The 15,105-nt window shown below is 32.8% G+C and overlaps 1 long non-coding RNA gene across 1 annotated transcript in view; it reads right to left on the bottom strand.

Annotated features, from left to right (window-relative positions):
* Window positions 1–1,075: 1,075 nt before the first annotated feature.
* Window positions 1,076–15,105, bottom strand: part of LOC140449798 (uncharacterized) — a 32,136-nt gene continuing 18,106 nt past the window's right edge. The window contains exon 2 of the long non-coding RNA XR_011951886.1: window positions 1,076–1,402. This is a non-coding gene — a long non-coding RNA (uncharacterized lncRNA). The remainder of the gene's footprint in view (window positions 1,403–15,105) is intronic.

Below are 15,105 nucleotides of genomic sequence, written 5' to 3' on the forward strand. Positions count from 1 at the left end.
TCCTTAAGAGAGCCGGCGTGGAAAGAGAACTCTTTGAATTAATTAAAAAACGCAAAATTGGTTACCTTGGGCACATATTGAGAGGAGCAAAATATGAAATACCACAGTTAATCCTACAAGGGAAGATTAAAGGTAGGAGTGGAACCGGCCGCAAACAATTATCCTGGTTAAGGAATATTAAAGAATGGACAGGAATACACAATACAGGCGAGCTGTGTCACGCCGCCAAGAACAGAATTCTAGTAATGAGATAGTCGCCTACGCACTTTGGTGTATGGCATGTTAAGAAGAAGTAATTTTAATAACACCTTGATCAGGTTTCGGTCTATACTAGTAATTTCTTAAAGGCTTAAAGTTTAAATTTTTTAAAATGAATATGTCCTACTGTCATAGGATGTAATCTCCCTAAATTGTTATTATCGGTACGTTGTATGTATACTTATAATGTTTTGCATATTATACTTATCTGAGATAGGATTAAATGTTTTGGCTTCGAACTTCTTCTATCACTTGGGTTATTATTATTAACACTTGAACTCGAATTACTGATATGCATATCACTATCTGTCGTCGCAAAAGACGTACCTTGTTTATTTGTGTCCCCCATCGGGACCTATATTATTTGTATAAATTATAAGTGTATAGTTATTAATTGTCTTTTCAATAAAAATTAAAAGTTTAGGTGTAAAAGGTGTAAAAACTGGTTCACTGACCACACTATCGCCTGTCCTAATCGTTTGAAGGTTCAAATAATACTTTAATTAAAGTTTAAAATGCAGAGAAACTTTAAAATGTGTTACCACACTTTGACAGTTATTTGACAATTGTTACAGGGCTGGGTTCGCTTATCCTTGTTTTCATAGAATTACTACTTACCCTATCCTTCCTCTTTTATCTGTCCTTGGCACCAGCTACATCTATTGTATATAAAACAGAAAAAGGAGAAAGAGTACCGAGGACGAGTAAACTAATAATCGAGTATTCATAATTTAAATTTATATATATTAATGGTTTTTATTGCGTTGAAACAGAAAATGTTATTTTAAACATTATTTTTAAAATATACACAACAAAATTAAAAATAAGATATATATTTTGATTATTTTTTTAGTACTAGTAATTAATTTTAAAGTTACAATTTATTTTTAATAGTAAATCATTTAAACCATTTGTGCGATTTACGTTCTGGTCTCTTAATATATTGAGCGTTAAGTTCATCATCTGTCACATCCTGTGGAAATGAATATATACGACAAGGATGACCTACTTTTATCGTTTCTTCTACGCTCCTCACTCCTTCGTACTTTTTAAGGCATTCTTCTAGCTGTCGCAAATTCTCTTGGAATGTTTGGAATCTCTTGCCTTCCTCTTCTGGAGATTCATAATGTTTGTTATGTTTTTGCTAAAAATGCATATTATTAAATTAAATTTAAAAATTAAAAATATATAAAAAACTGTTGAGGAAAAAAGGAAAATATTTTTAACATTTCTCCCACTATTCATAAGTGGTTGCTCCAGTTTATTAGTGGGATAAATTTATTTTTCTTAATATTATTATTAAAGGGCAAATAATATGCAACTTGCATTTTAATGTATTGTTTGCATTTTTTATCAAATTTGCCTGTGCATTGCCTTGTTATTCGTTTAAAGACTATACATTTTCAATTGAAAATATTTACGATATTTCTACATGGAGAATATATTTACGTTTTTAATGATGGCACAATAAACATTTTTAAAATCAACAACGAAGACACCATGGCAATTGGGCCTATCGAACCAACTTACTTTCCAGAAAATGCTCTAGCAACCCATTTGGATTTTTAATAATAATAATAGTGGCTACAAACAAACATTCGAACCTTAAGCGAAGTATCAGGAGACCACAACACTATACTACTAGAAATAGGCACATAAGAAGAAGATGACAAAACAACGACTAGTGAGCATAGGAATTGGAAACGTTGCTACAATTGACAATCCACAAGAAATAAACGAAAAAATCCTAGAGCTAGAAAACAATACAAAAAGCACTAAGTAATAGCACTACTGAAGAAGAATATGAAATTCACGTAGGAAAATTTAGAGCCATTAATCAGGCCATAAAAAAATGATAAAGGAAAAGAACAAAGCCAAAAAGAACGCCAGATGAATAGGAAATCAGGAAGATAAAAATAGGGCAAACCGAATGAATCGACAAGTCAAACAGGCACTAATAGAACATAGAACAAACACTACACGGAGAAAACGGAATCGTCTACTCAGTAGAAAAGAAAGCCGACGTGATGAGAAGGACTCTTGAAAGAGAGTGCACATTGAATTAAAACCAAGATGAAAACATAGACTTTATCGAAGAATTTGAAGAAACAGAACTAAAAACTCAAAGAACAAGAAGAAATAATAAATCCCACATCACCAAGAGAAATAAGTGAACTGATCAAAAAAAGTTCACCAAAAAAAGCACCTGGTCCAAACGAAATCATCAACAAAGTACTGAAGTATCTTCCTTCGAAATCAATTGTGTATCTGGCAAACATAATAAACGCATTACTAAGATACAGGTTCTTCCCAAGGCGATGGAAGAAAGCCCATGTAATCATGATACCAAAGCCGGGAAAGAACCACATATTTCCGCAAAATTACAGGCCAATTAGCTTACTTTCAGCAGTCAGTTAGGTAGTAGACCGAGATTTCCAAACCAGACTCTAATCAGAGACAGACAGACTGGGGTTAAACGCAAAAGCACAATTCCGATTCAGAGCTCAACATTCCAGCAAACTACAAATACTCAGACTTACAGAATATATAGCCACTAGAATTTAATAACAAGCAATACACAGGAGCAGCCTTCTTGGATCTAAGCAAAACCTTAGACAGAGCTTAAAGGACTAATATACAAAATGAAAGATTATGAATACAGCGGGGCCATGACGAACCTCATCTCCTCGTACCCAAGCCACTGAAAATTTAGGGTCCAGATAGGAAGAGTTCTATTTAAACATGGAATCTCAGAAGCTGAAGTACCACAGGGGCAGTCTTATCACCCCTCCTGTATAGCATATACACAGCAGACGTTCCAAGTACACCTGGAACACTAATCAGCCTTTATGCAGACGACACTGCAATCGCGGCAAAACATAGGAACCTGTAAGAGTATCCAATGGAAAATAGCAGTAAATCCAGCAAAGACCCAAGCGGTTATCTTCAAAAAGAGACGAGATAAACCAGAAGAACAGCTAACATTTCAGGAGAGACCCATCGAATTCCAAACGAAGCTAAATACCAATGAGTCACAATGGACCAAGGTCTAACAATCACACCCCATGTTAACGCGAGAGTCCAGGAAACAGCAACGGCCAGAGCCGCAATAAGAGGACTAACAGGAAGAAGAAGCAAATTAGCTATGAAAACAAAATTAAGACTGATAAACAGCATTATACTACCAATAATTACATATAAATCTCTTGCATGGGGGCACACAAGTCACAGCAACAAAAAGAAGCTTCAATCAGCACACAACAACTGCCTTAGAGAAGCTGCAACTGTGCCCAGATATATCGCTAAACGGTTTATACTCAGAGAACTAAAACAAATCAGGGTACTGGACAAGATGGAGGAAAAAGTAAAAACAAAATTCGCTGATTTAGAAGACCACCCACACCAGATCCTACGAGAGATATTAGGGTATGATGTGTACCATAAATGGAAACAGAAGATCCAAAAAGCAAACATTAGCAAACATTTAATACAGTCTAGATAATTAGATAATCGTAGCTCTATCCAAAGAAGAAAACAAGCTCACCTTTGGCATGGCACTGTATTTACTAATGTTGATTTTATAAGTTTAAGACAGCATAAAAAAAAATCTAGAAAAAACATAAGAAACGGATTGGGCTACCAAAAAATTAATAAAACACTAACAAAAGGCGCAAGCTCATTAACAAAACTTAAAATATGTGCAAAAGGAGCCCACATCCTCGAGCGCCGAGTCACCGGAAGGGCTGGTTAAGGCAAACATCTCTCCTGATGCCCTGCTATCATCCGATTCCCATTCTTTCTTCCATACTTTCACCCACACGAACCACCACAGACTTTGAACCCCCCTGCCTTACCGAGGTTGCCATCTCTCTCGTGTCGTCTGTCTCTCAGTCACTCCTAGTTTGACCTGTTAGAGTCAGAGCGGGGACTCGGGGCCCAAGCATGCAAGACAGATCGATGATAAGTCACTAGAGATAGTGGGAATAGAGCGCCTTACGCTGGTCTGCATTGTTCGGGGTAGGATTTCGGGTGGGATGCGTTGTACCAAGACTCCCGCATAACAAGCACTTTGCTGATCAGAGATCCTCTATAGCGTATCAGAGCGCTATCGGGGTGGGGAAGTGAATGGTCTAGAGCATTGGAGCGGGGTAGAGTGATTCTTGTTTACGAGAGATAAGTCTCTTCGCTCCAATGAATTGTATCCTCCTAATGTGCAAGTCTCAGACTGGGTTAAACTATTGCTGGTTTGCATTTTCAAAATCGCTTTTACGATTTTTCGATTAAGAATGCATACACTTTATCTATAATTTCATTCCTAGAATTTATTCGAAATATGTACCTACAATCCAATGTCTGGAGGTCATTAAGGGATTAATATTTTTATCTTCGAAAACATTGAATGTTATACTATTTTAATAATTCTTAAATATTAATAGCTGTAAAACCATTAGTTCCAGCAGTAAAGTCGAGGCAGTCAGTTGTGTTTGTTAAATATGTTAAAAGTGAAGTGTAACCTAACGTGGATCAAAAGGTATCCAGAACTGAGACTAGAAGGAGAACATTTTTTTGCACCATGTGCATGAAACTAGAATTTTTTTTACATATATATGCAGGTAAAATGAATAATAAAAAGAAGAGAAGTGTCATAAATAAGCTTGAAATATCTATTTCTAAATCGTTGTAAATTGTATGCATTTAAATACAAAAAGTGACAAACTTTAACGAAAATAATAATGAAGGACGTGGGTTCAATCCCTCATCTTTTCATTAAAAATCATTTTTCTTGTAATTTTTTATTTTTTCCTATTAGAAAAGATACTCTTTCTCTTATTAGCCCTGTTAATTAAGATTAATCATCATCATCATCATTCTGGCTTTACAACCCTGCGTTGTTCCCATATTTCTCATGTCTTCATTGATTTTATCAAGGAACTTTGTTCTGGGTGTTCCTCTTCTTTTCTGACCAATGGGTCTATCAAGGAGCGTTTTTCTAGCTAAGTTATTTTGTTCCATCCGCATTACATGTCCTATCCATCTCAGACGTCCTATCTTAATATGTTTTACGATATCAGGTTCCTGGTATATTCAATAAAGTTCGAAGTTGTATCGTCTTCTCCACACTCCATTGTCATTCCTTGCTCCATAGATTCGCCTTAGTACTTTTCTTTCGAAATATCCTAACACGTTTTCATTATTTTTTGTTAGAGTCCAGGTCTCTGACCCATATGTTATGGACTGCACGTATTATTGTTTTGCAGAGTTTTATTTTTCTATGTCTCGATATAATTGTGGATTTAAGGAGGAGATTGAGCCCAAAATAGCATCTGTTGGCCGTGCAAATTCTGCGATTTATCTCTGCGGTAGTATTATTTTCAGTGTTAAGGAGCGCTCCCAGGTATACAAATTCTTTCACTGTGTCGATGACGTCGTTTCCTATAACGAGTGGTCGTAGAATTTATGGTTGCATACTTATTTTCATATACTTCGTTTTGAAGGTGTTTATTATTACACCCATTTTTGTAGCTGATTCTTTTAATGCTACATACGCCTCTCGTCCAGCGTTTTCCGTTCTCCCAACAATATTGATATTATCAGCATAAGCCAGAATTTGCACTGATTTATTATATATTGAATCAGTGGTTGCGATTTGTGACATACGTATTACTTTTTCCAGAGCCATATCGAACAGTATACAGGAGAGAGGGTCTCCCTGGCACAGCCCATTATTTGTTTTAAAAGGTTCAGGCAGTTCTCCCTGAATTCCTACTCTACATTCAACTTTTTCAAGAGTTAGTATTGGTAAATGTACCAACAGATTTGGTATTCTTAGCTCTTTCATTGCCTTGAACATTTCTCTTCTATTCACAGAGTGGTAGCTTTGTAGTCTATAAATATGTGATGAGTATCAATGCCATATTCCAGTGTTTTTTCCAAAATTTGTTTCAGAGTTGCAATCTGATGAATTGTAGATTTACCACCTTTGAAACCAGCCTGGTATTTTTCCACTATCCGTTCTGCATATGGTTCCATACCGTCACATAGTATTGTGCAAAATATTTTATACGCTGCATTTAGAAGCATAATTCGTCTGAGGTTAGAGCATTCAAAGATATCTCATTTTTCGTGTATGGTGCAATGTATTCTAATATTCCAATCATTGGGGAGGGATTTCTGTGTCCATATTTCTTTTATAAGCTGCTGTAATGCCATAATGGTATCATGGCCATTTTCTTTATATAGTTCAGCTGGGAGATTATCTGTTCCGGGTGAGTTGTTTCTGGCTAGTTTTTTAACTGCATCTTTAATTTCAAGAATCTTTGGCGGTTCCTCTTCCCTTTCGTCTGCTCCCCTTACCTCATCTCTTTCGTCTTCCAGGTGTTCTTTCTCCTCAATATTAAGTGCCTGGTTAAAGTATTCCACTCATCTACTCAATACATCTGTCCTTGTTATTAATAGGTCGCCATTCTGACTTCTGAATTGTCTTGTGGTTGCCTTGAATTATTTTCTGTTGATGTTAACTTTCTTATAGAATGCTCTGAATTTTTTCTCTCTGTTGAGGTTTTCTATATATTTAAGTTCAGTATTTAGATGGTTCCGTTTATTTATTTTGTGTATTCTCTTTAATTAACCCATCAAAGCCTTGTGTGACCACTTGGTTACGAAAACACGCCATCATTGAATGTTAATTGTAGCTCAAGTTAACGCCAGAAATCTATCCGCAGTTTAATTTTTCGTTACTAGATGTCAGTGTATTCAATTTGTTACAGTGTGGCATTCCACAGTTTGGAGCGAAAGAATAATATAGTTGTGTGAATTCATGCGTATTAACGAATGTGCAAATTATGGAACCGAGATTTGAGTAAGTAGTTTTATTAGTTTACTATTAAGACTTTCCGGCAATTTAAATAATTATTGATATAGTTAGAAAAATAATAGTATAGAAGAAAATAAAAACATAAAAAATATTGCAGGCAACCTGGCTCATTAACAAAAAATTTACATGAGACTGAATCAAACTGCTACAAAATGGTCACACTAGGTTAATAAGAGATCTAATTATTTGTTTATTTACAGGAGAGGTTTGACGCTCCAGGAATGGTTTATAACGATGACAATGATACAACTGACATATATATATATATATATATATATATATATATATATCCCCCTGATCCAAATGTTTTGACTGATGAAGATTCAGCTGACGAGGATAATGGTGGCTTTGTGGATAACCTGTCTCGAAGACAATTATTAGCAGAAGCCGAGCTGGATTATTTTGATAATACACCAGAAAAGACTAGTGTTTTTAATGAGATGGAAGACGAGCAAACACTGCTCGTCTACTGCTGAGTAGGACGTACGCAGTGCGAGAAATGCGCTATTGGACTCTGCATTGAATGCTTTGCCATATTTCATAAAGAGTTAATCTGATAATATTTTTATAGTATTTTGACATAGTGTTACCATATGGTCAAAGTTTGTAATGCCATATGTTCGATAAACAAATAAAATTTAATACGTTTTTGTGCTTATTTGTATTTTTCCTAAACTAAACTTAGCAAAGACCACCAGTTTTACAAAAAAAAAATAATTCAGGCTTTGATGGGTTAAGAATTATCTAATTTCATTCAAAGCGAAGAATTCGAAATTCAAATCAACACTGGAAAAACAAAAATAATTATCGTATATATAGCAAATAATATTCTACCGTACATACAACAAGTGGCGAATTTCAAAGTGGTAGAAAGATTTGTATACTTGAGCTCCCTGATAACCAACAATGGCGATTGCTCCTCAGAAATCAAGCGTAGACTAGTAATGGCCCGAACCGCAGCAGCTTAACTGATTAAGATATGGAAAGATTAAACAATTACAAGAATTACTAAGCTCTGGTTGGTCAATGCTTTTATTTTTCCCATTGCTATATACGCAGCTGAAACATAGATACTTAAAAAAATCTATAGGAATAAGATTGAAGCCTTTAAAATGTGGGTCTATAGAATTCTGGGCTTGTCCTAGATAAAACATAGAACCAACCTGTCAATTCTGGAAGAGCTTCATATAACAAAGAAGTATTGAAGGAAAATACATTTTATGTCACCTCAGGTACCCAACAGTCCCTCAATATTTCGCATTAAGTGCAGAGAAAAAGCCAAACATTACAGAAGATAAATACCATTATGTAGGTATTACCAACTTACCCCAATTTACACCCCTATACAAGTTGGTCACTTTATTAAAGAGAAGCTAGGTATGAGGGAATATATTATTAATGTTAGCCCTCCTTTAGATGCCAACACAGTGAGTGGTTCCTGATTCAAAATAGGCATAGAATCTGAAATCTCCATTGACTTATTATATAATAAGGAAATTTGGCCACCTAGTGGAAACATTAAATGGTCTAGAGAATCTTCATATTCCAAACCAACGCCTTCATCTGAGTCAAATATGAGTCCGAAGAACCTTAGAAGCCCTGTTAGCTTGTAAAATCCAATTACTATTTTATGCAACAACAAAAATGAAGTGGAAAACACAAAAATACTAACAGACAAGCAGGCCGTCAAAATTTGCAAATCTAAGAATGCTTTCCATTCTTATATTAACTTCATTAAAAAGGATACTTTAAAAGCTTCGATAAATCTGGATCCTTTGACTCCATCAAGAGTTAGATACCAATAAGTCGAACAGTCGATATCTTCTAGCAAGATTAAGCGAACCGGATATCTTGAAAGCAATTAAGCTACATTTGGCTTTTTTACACGACCAACTTTCTTCGTATGTTACGAAAGATACATCAACACAAACATTAAACTCTTTTAACTTCCGAAGGAATTCCCACTAAGACTGAAGATCTACGAGAAATCCTTTGAAAATTTAACGATGACTATGTAATTGGTCCAACTGAGGTGGAAGCTGATCTTGCTGCTTTTAGGTCTTCTTTTGGTTTTTATTTATATAACTGCGGACACTAAATCCATTCGCTTTTAGATCTTTTCTCACTTCGGAAAGAATTATTCATCTGCAAAAGTCAAGGTAAAGTCACCGAAATTACTATTCGTTTGTCTTTCCAAAACATAATATGACAAGTTGTGTGGGACTAGAAACCTCAAATTATTTTAGTGATGACAACTTTAGCATAGTTCTGATTAAAATTCGTTCTATAAAATTTAAAACAGATGAATTGATTTTGTTTCTAGAAAAATTAGGGTTTCCCCCGATAGTTTCGTTTACTGAGCACTGGCTTGAAGTCAACGAGCCTTTTTTGTAGAAAAATATACCACAATTTCTAGGTATGATCGTCTAAGTTTAGCTCATGGTGGTACCCTAATTATTTCTATAAATAATGATTTCTCTCCTATAACAAAATATGACATTCTGTTGAATGAAGCTTTTTTTGAGTTTTCATTGGTTTATAACAAGAATCTTAATCTATACATTCTTTGCATTTATAGATCACCTCATTCTTCTACGGAAATATGTTTTCAGAACCTGCTAAATTTATTAGACGATCTGCCCAATAAAAGCAGAAAAATTCTATGCGGTGACTTAAATATTAATTAAGCTGTTGCTTGTGCTACCCAATTATCCTTGGTCAATATATTCAAATCGTATAGTTTTACAATGCACGTTAATTCTCCTACAAGAATTACTAAAACAACATCCACCATAATTGATAATATTGTCTCAGATTTCTCACACCGTAATGTACGCTTTACAATTATTAATGCAGAACTATCTGATCATGAATCAGTATATACCAAGTTTAATACTCTCAACAAACCATCCTCGAAAAGCCAACGTCTATAGTAAAATTCATTAACCGATGCAGGGAGATGTAAACATTACCACGTGTAGGCCTGCAACAGGGCCGCATTTGGGATTATCTTTTTGTTTAATCAGAATAATATATTATCTTATAAAATACGAAATTTACATTTTAATTTTGCAAAAGTGCTCGACAAAGAACCTGATTGTTTTAGTTGATATCCGATAATAGAAACCATTTATATAGGGCGAAAAACCCAGGAATTTATTTTTTTTGCCAACAATTTTATGTACAGAGTTCCTACAAAAAATATAAGTTTTATTTTTAATTTTTACTATACTTAGTTGTTTGTACAATTCTAAAAAGTTTCATAATAATAATAACAAAAAAAAACTCATTACTCAATAATGTTGAAATAATATATAATATATATATATATATATATATATATATATATATATATATATATATATAAGAGTAAGAATATAATATTAAAATTTTATGTAGTGAAAGTAATAAATTCAAAAGGACTTTTTTGGAAATGGTTTGTATTAGCAAAAGTGATAATAGTTTAAACAAAAGATCAGAAATTCAAAACCTAAGCAAAATTTATAATTATATTATATATAAAATAATAATAATTTATATATAAAACTTGAAAAATATCACATTTTTATTTAATTTTCCATATATTATATATTATATATTATATCTGTTACATTTTTTCAGACATCTATCAATGGTGAATAAATCTTCTTCTTTTTTGTTACTAAACAAAAAAGAATTTTTAAACAAAATTTTATTTTTGACAATATAATTGTCAAAGGTAAACATTTTTTAGTTGGTATTTATGACATTGAGGCTTATTTGTAATTGGTTGCTACTTTAAACTATTTATAAATTCAATTATTTTTTTGTTAAGAAAATGTTTTCAAAATTATTAAAATTTCAGGGAAGAATTTATTAGATAAGGGCATTTTAGTATTAATTCTTTTTGACATGTATTTGCAGCAATTTTTATTAACGAAACTAATTTTATTTGGTGAGTTAACAAAAAATGTTTTTCTTTATAGTTCAACTTTGTAAGATATTTTGTCTTTTTTAGCAGCTCTTGATAACACAATTGAAAGCTCGAGATATTAAATATTAAATAGTTAACCAATGGCCCCTTTTATTGACTCCAACCTATCAAAAACATTTATATATATATATATATATATATATATATATATATATATATATATATATATATATATATATATATATATATATATATATATATATATATATATATATATATATATATATATATATATATTATATAAATTTATAAAAAATTATAAGCAAAAATGTATGTCAAAAAAACTTTATGAGCACTGAATAATGTAATAAATTACCTGAAGGATTTTTTAAATCCATTGTTAATATATCCAAAAAAGCTTGTCTTGATATTTTTACTGTAGTGTCTACCCATATTTTAGACTTTGTATGGCCAGCGTTCAACCATGTCTCATCCAGATAATATATTTTCCGCTTCTCCTCTCTATAAGCTTTTATCTTTTGAAGATATTCTCTTCGCCACATCATAATGTCGTCTTTATCTAGTAAAAGAGCGTTTCTTCCCCTACGTTTATATTGAAAATTAAGTTTTTTCAATATTCGGTAAAATGTGGTTTTCGAAAAGATTGGCAAATCAGGGTCATCGTTCACCTTCTTTAAAACCTTATCAACGGTGGGTATTTCGTTGCTCATAAAAAAATTATGAACCAGTCTTCTAATGGCATTTTTGTCAAAATCATCAATTTTGTCAATCTTCTTTTTCCGGGTCAGACATATTTTGGTCCAGCGAATTGATGATTCGTTTTGTATTCCTTTATCACCGTAAATACACTTCTATCACAAACTCCAACTTTATTAGCCACTTTTTTCACAATATCTTTAACCACTAACTCGGAATTATCTTGTCGTTCACATTTAAAAACATTTAAAATGATTTCTTTAACTTCAACGCTAAGAGGGCTTCTTTTACTTCGTTTTCGAGGAGGACTCCATGTATTTTCAACCAATTCATCAGCAGAATCAGTGGAGGACATTTTTGGTTTCAATATCAGTTATTGAAATACGTGGTTATTGTTACAGTAATCACAATCACATATAGATAGGGTCGTTATACAAATAAAAATATATACTTAAATAGTTTTAAATCGCACAACAAATAATTGCTAATTCAACATTAACAGCATAAATATAATTTATTGTCCTTTAACCATCAAGATGACTAAAAATATACTCACAAATCGATTCAAATAACAAAATTTCGATACCGAAATATAATACTTACCGAAATTAAATCGTGTCCGAACCTGTATGAGTTCCGACGACGTCGGCAATAACGAAATAAAGATGGACATTTCGGTTAATTTTTAAATATTCCCGAAGAACTGTTACTTGCATGTATGCATAAAATATTCATTAATTTTATAAATCGGATTATTTTTTTACTTACTATGTATTCAGTGATAAAAATAATTTATATACTATGCAATAAACACTAATAGTTGAGAAAATAAAAAAATTAATAAAGTGTCATAATTATACTGTTACTTATCGGAACGAGTAGACTCATTTGGAACATCTTTAACAATCATCTGTTAAATTTATCTTTGTTTATACGCCCTGCATCGCTTAATGAAAGTAGGTATAGGTAGGATTTTTTCCGCTTAGAACTTTCGTAAATTCAAAAATTTGTGCTTGACTTCTGGGTGACACTTTTCCTGTGTGAACGGATTATAATTTCAGTAATTTTTTAGATAGGCTTGTCTGTATTTTTAATAAGGTATTTTCTTTAATTACAATTAAATTAAAACGTCACAAACCCTGGAATACCAAAGGTATCCGCATATCAGCCAAGAATATGCGTTCACTACTATACATCAAAAAATTTTCTACCAACGTCTTTGTCATTGAATATATTACCAATTACAGAGGAACCTGTAAAACTTATCAGAACAGCTAAAAAATGTACTATTAAAACGTCTGGGAAGCTGTAAAAATGTTGCAAAAGAAACTTGTTCCATAATAGATGATCTTTGAAATAAAACTAACAGCTCAAACATTTTCTCTTCCAAACCCAGAAAATCTAAATGAATACTTCGTTAATGTGAGTAAAAATATAATAATAACAATTATTTTGCCACAACAAGAGCCTATTTCCTATATCACCAATTCAAAAAAGATCTCACATTCATTCTTCAAAATAAGACCAGTTGATAAATCTGAATTGATCCAAACAATCAATACTATCAAAAGCAAATCTTCATGTACTACTGATGGACTATCCATAAAAATTTTCTTAAATCTCCCAAAAAATGTATGATAAGTTCTGGTATCACTATTTTATGATTCTTTTGAAAAAGGTCCAGAGCGCCTAAAGGGGTGATGAACAATTGAATGCCTGCAACTATAGACCTATTGCCTTACTACCGGTCCTATCCAAAATATTTAGAGACTTATAAAACCCCCAGCTATGTCTTTTCTCGTTGAAAACAACATTTTATCTCGGTCAGTTTGGCTTTTTATCTAATAAATGTATTAGTGATGCTATGTTTTCTGTACTAAATGAGGTCTATAAGCACTCAACAATAATTTTTACACTGCCACTATTTTCTGTGACTATGCTAAAGCTTTTGATTCTGTAAATCAGGACATTCTAATAAAAAAACAAAATTTCTACGGAATTCAAGGTATATCTTTGAATTGGTTCCAATCTTACTTGGGGAATAGGAAACAACTAACTAGAGCAAATGATACTGACTCTAGTCACAAAAGCATTGTATATGGAGTACCACAAGGTTCAGTATTGGGTCGTTTACTTGTCCTTATCTTTATAAATGACATCACTTACTTAAAAATCAATGGACAAATTTTTCTCTTTGTTTTGGAGGAACTCTAGTTACTCTAGTTTCCTTGAAGGAACTCTTCATGCAACTATACCTTGTGAACTACTAAAATTAAAAACTAGGTGCGAACCTAATTTATTCTCTTTTACCGTGGATAAGACAGCAGCACTATTCTATAAAAGGGCTCTTTAATCCTTGCTTCTTAATAACAACCAGAGTATCGTCGATTCTGTAAAATTTCTTGGTATTTTTATAGACAGCAACCTTAATGGTCACTTATATTGGTCATACTGATTTAAGTTAGAAACTAGCCTCAGCATGCTATGCAATAAGATCTGTTTCGAAGGAAATCAATTTAGCACCTTCCAAAATAACATATTTTTTTTTGGTTGTGTCTCATCTTCGATATGGTCTTTCTTTTTCGAGTTCTAGTTTAGCTGCCCAATCTGATGTTATTTTTAAATTATAAAAAAGAGCAATGGTATCTTTTTGGTGTCAATAGAATAACACATTGCAGAAGCTACTTTAAAATTCACGTGAATTTAACTCTTCCCTCTTTATATTTGTATTTTAAAAACTGTTTTGCTTAATTAGTAAACACCTACATGTTTTCTATCAAAACCTAATCATGACTATTCCACCAGAAATTCAACCTTTGCTGTGTATTTACCGATCCCGTCCAATAAGTTAGTAAAGAAATCTATATTATATTTGACAAACAAATTATACAACCCTCTCCCTTTGCAACTTACATATGCCACTTCTTTCCTTAAGTTCCGTAAAAAGACACAATCCTATCTATATGAAAAACCATATTATTCAGTAGAAGTTTCTTAACGAATAGCTAAGAAATTACGGTACGTTTATGTACAAATAACTAAAGTATTTTTATATGAGGCGTGTTTTTTAAGTAAGTACCGTTTTGGAATTTAAAACGGACGTGCAAAGATATGGCAATAATTTTATTTTTACATGAAAGCCTGTACCTTAATCTACTTTTCTACATAATTTACGTGAATATTGAGGCACTTGTCATAACGTGGCACCAGTTTTTGAATACCCTCCTGATAAAATTCTGCCGCCTGACTTGTTAACCACTGCATCACAAATGTTTCGACTTCGTTATCGTCTTGAAGATGCTGACCGCCCAGGTGTTTCTTCAAGTGCTGGAACAAATGGTAG

This window comes from Diabrotica undecimpunctata, chromosome 9 (assembly GCF_040954645.1).
Source record: "Diabrotica undecimpunctata isolate CICGRU chromosome 9, icDiaUnde3, whole genome shotgun sequence".
NCBI lineage: Eukaryota > Metazoa > Arthropoda > Insecta > Coleoptera > Chrysomelidae > Diabrotica > Diabrotica undecimpunctata.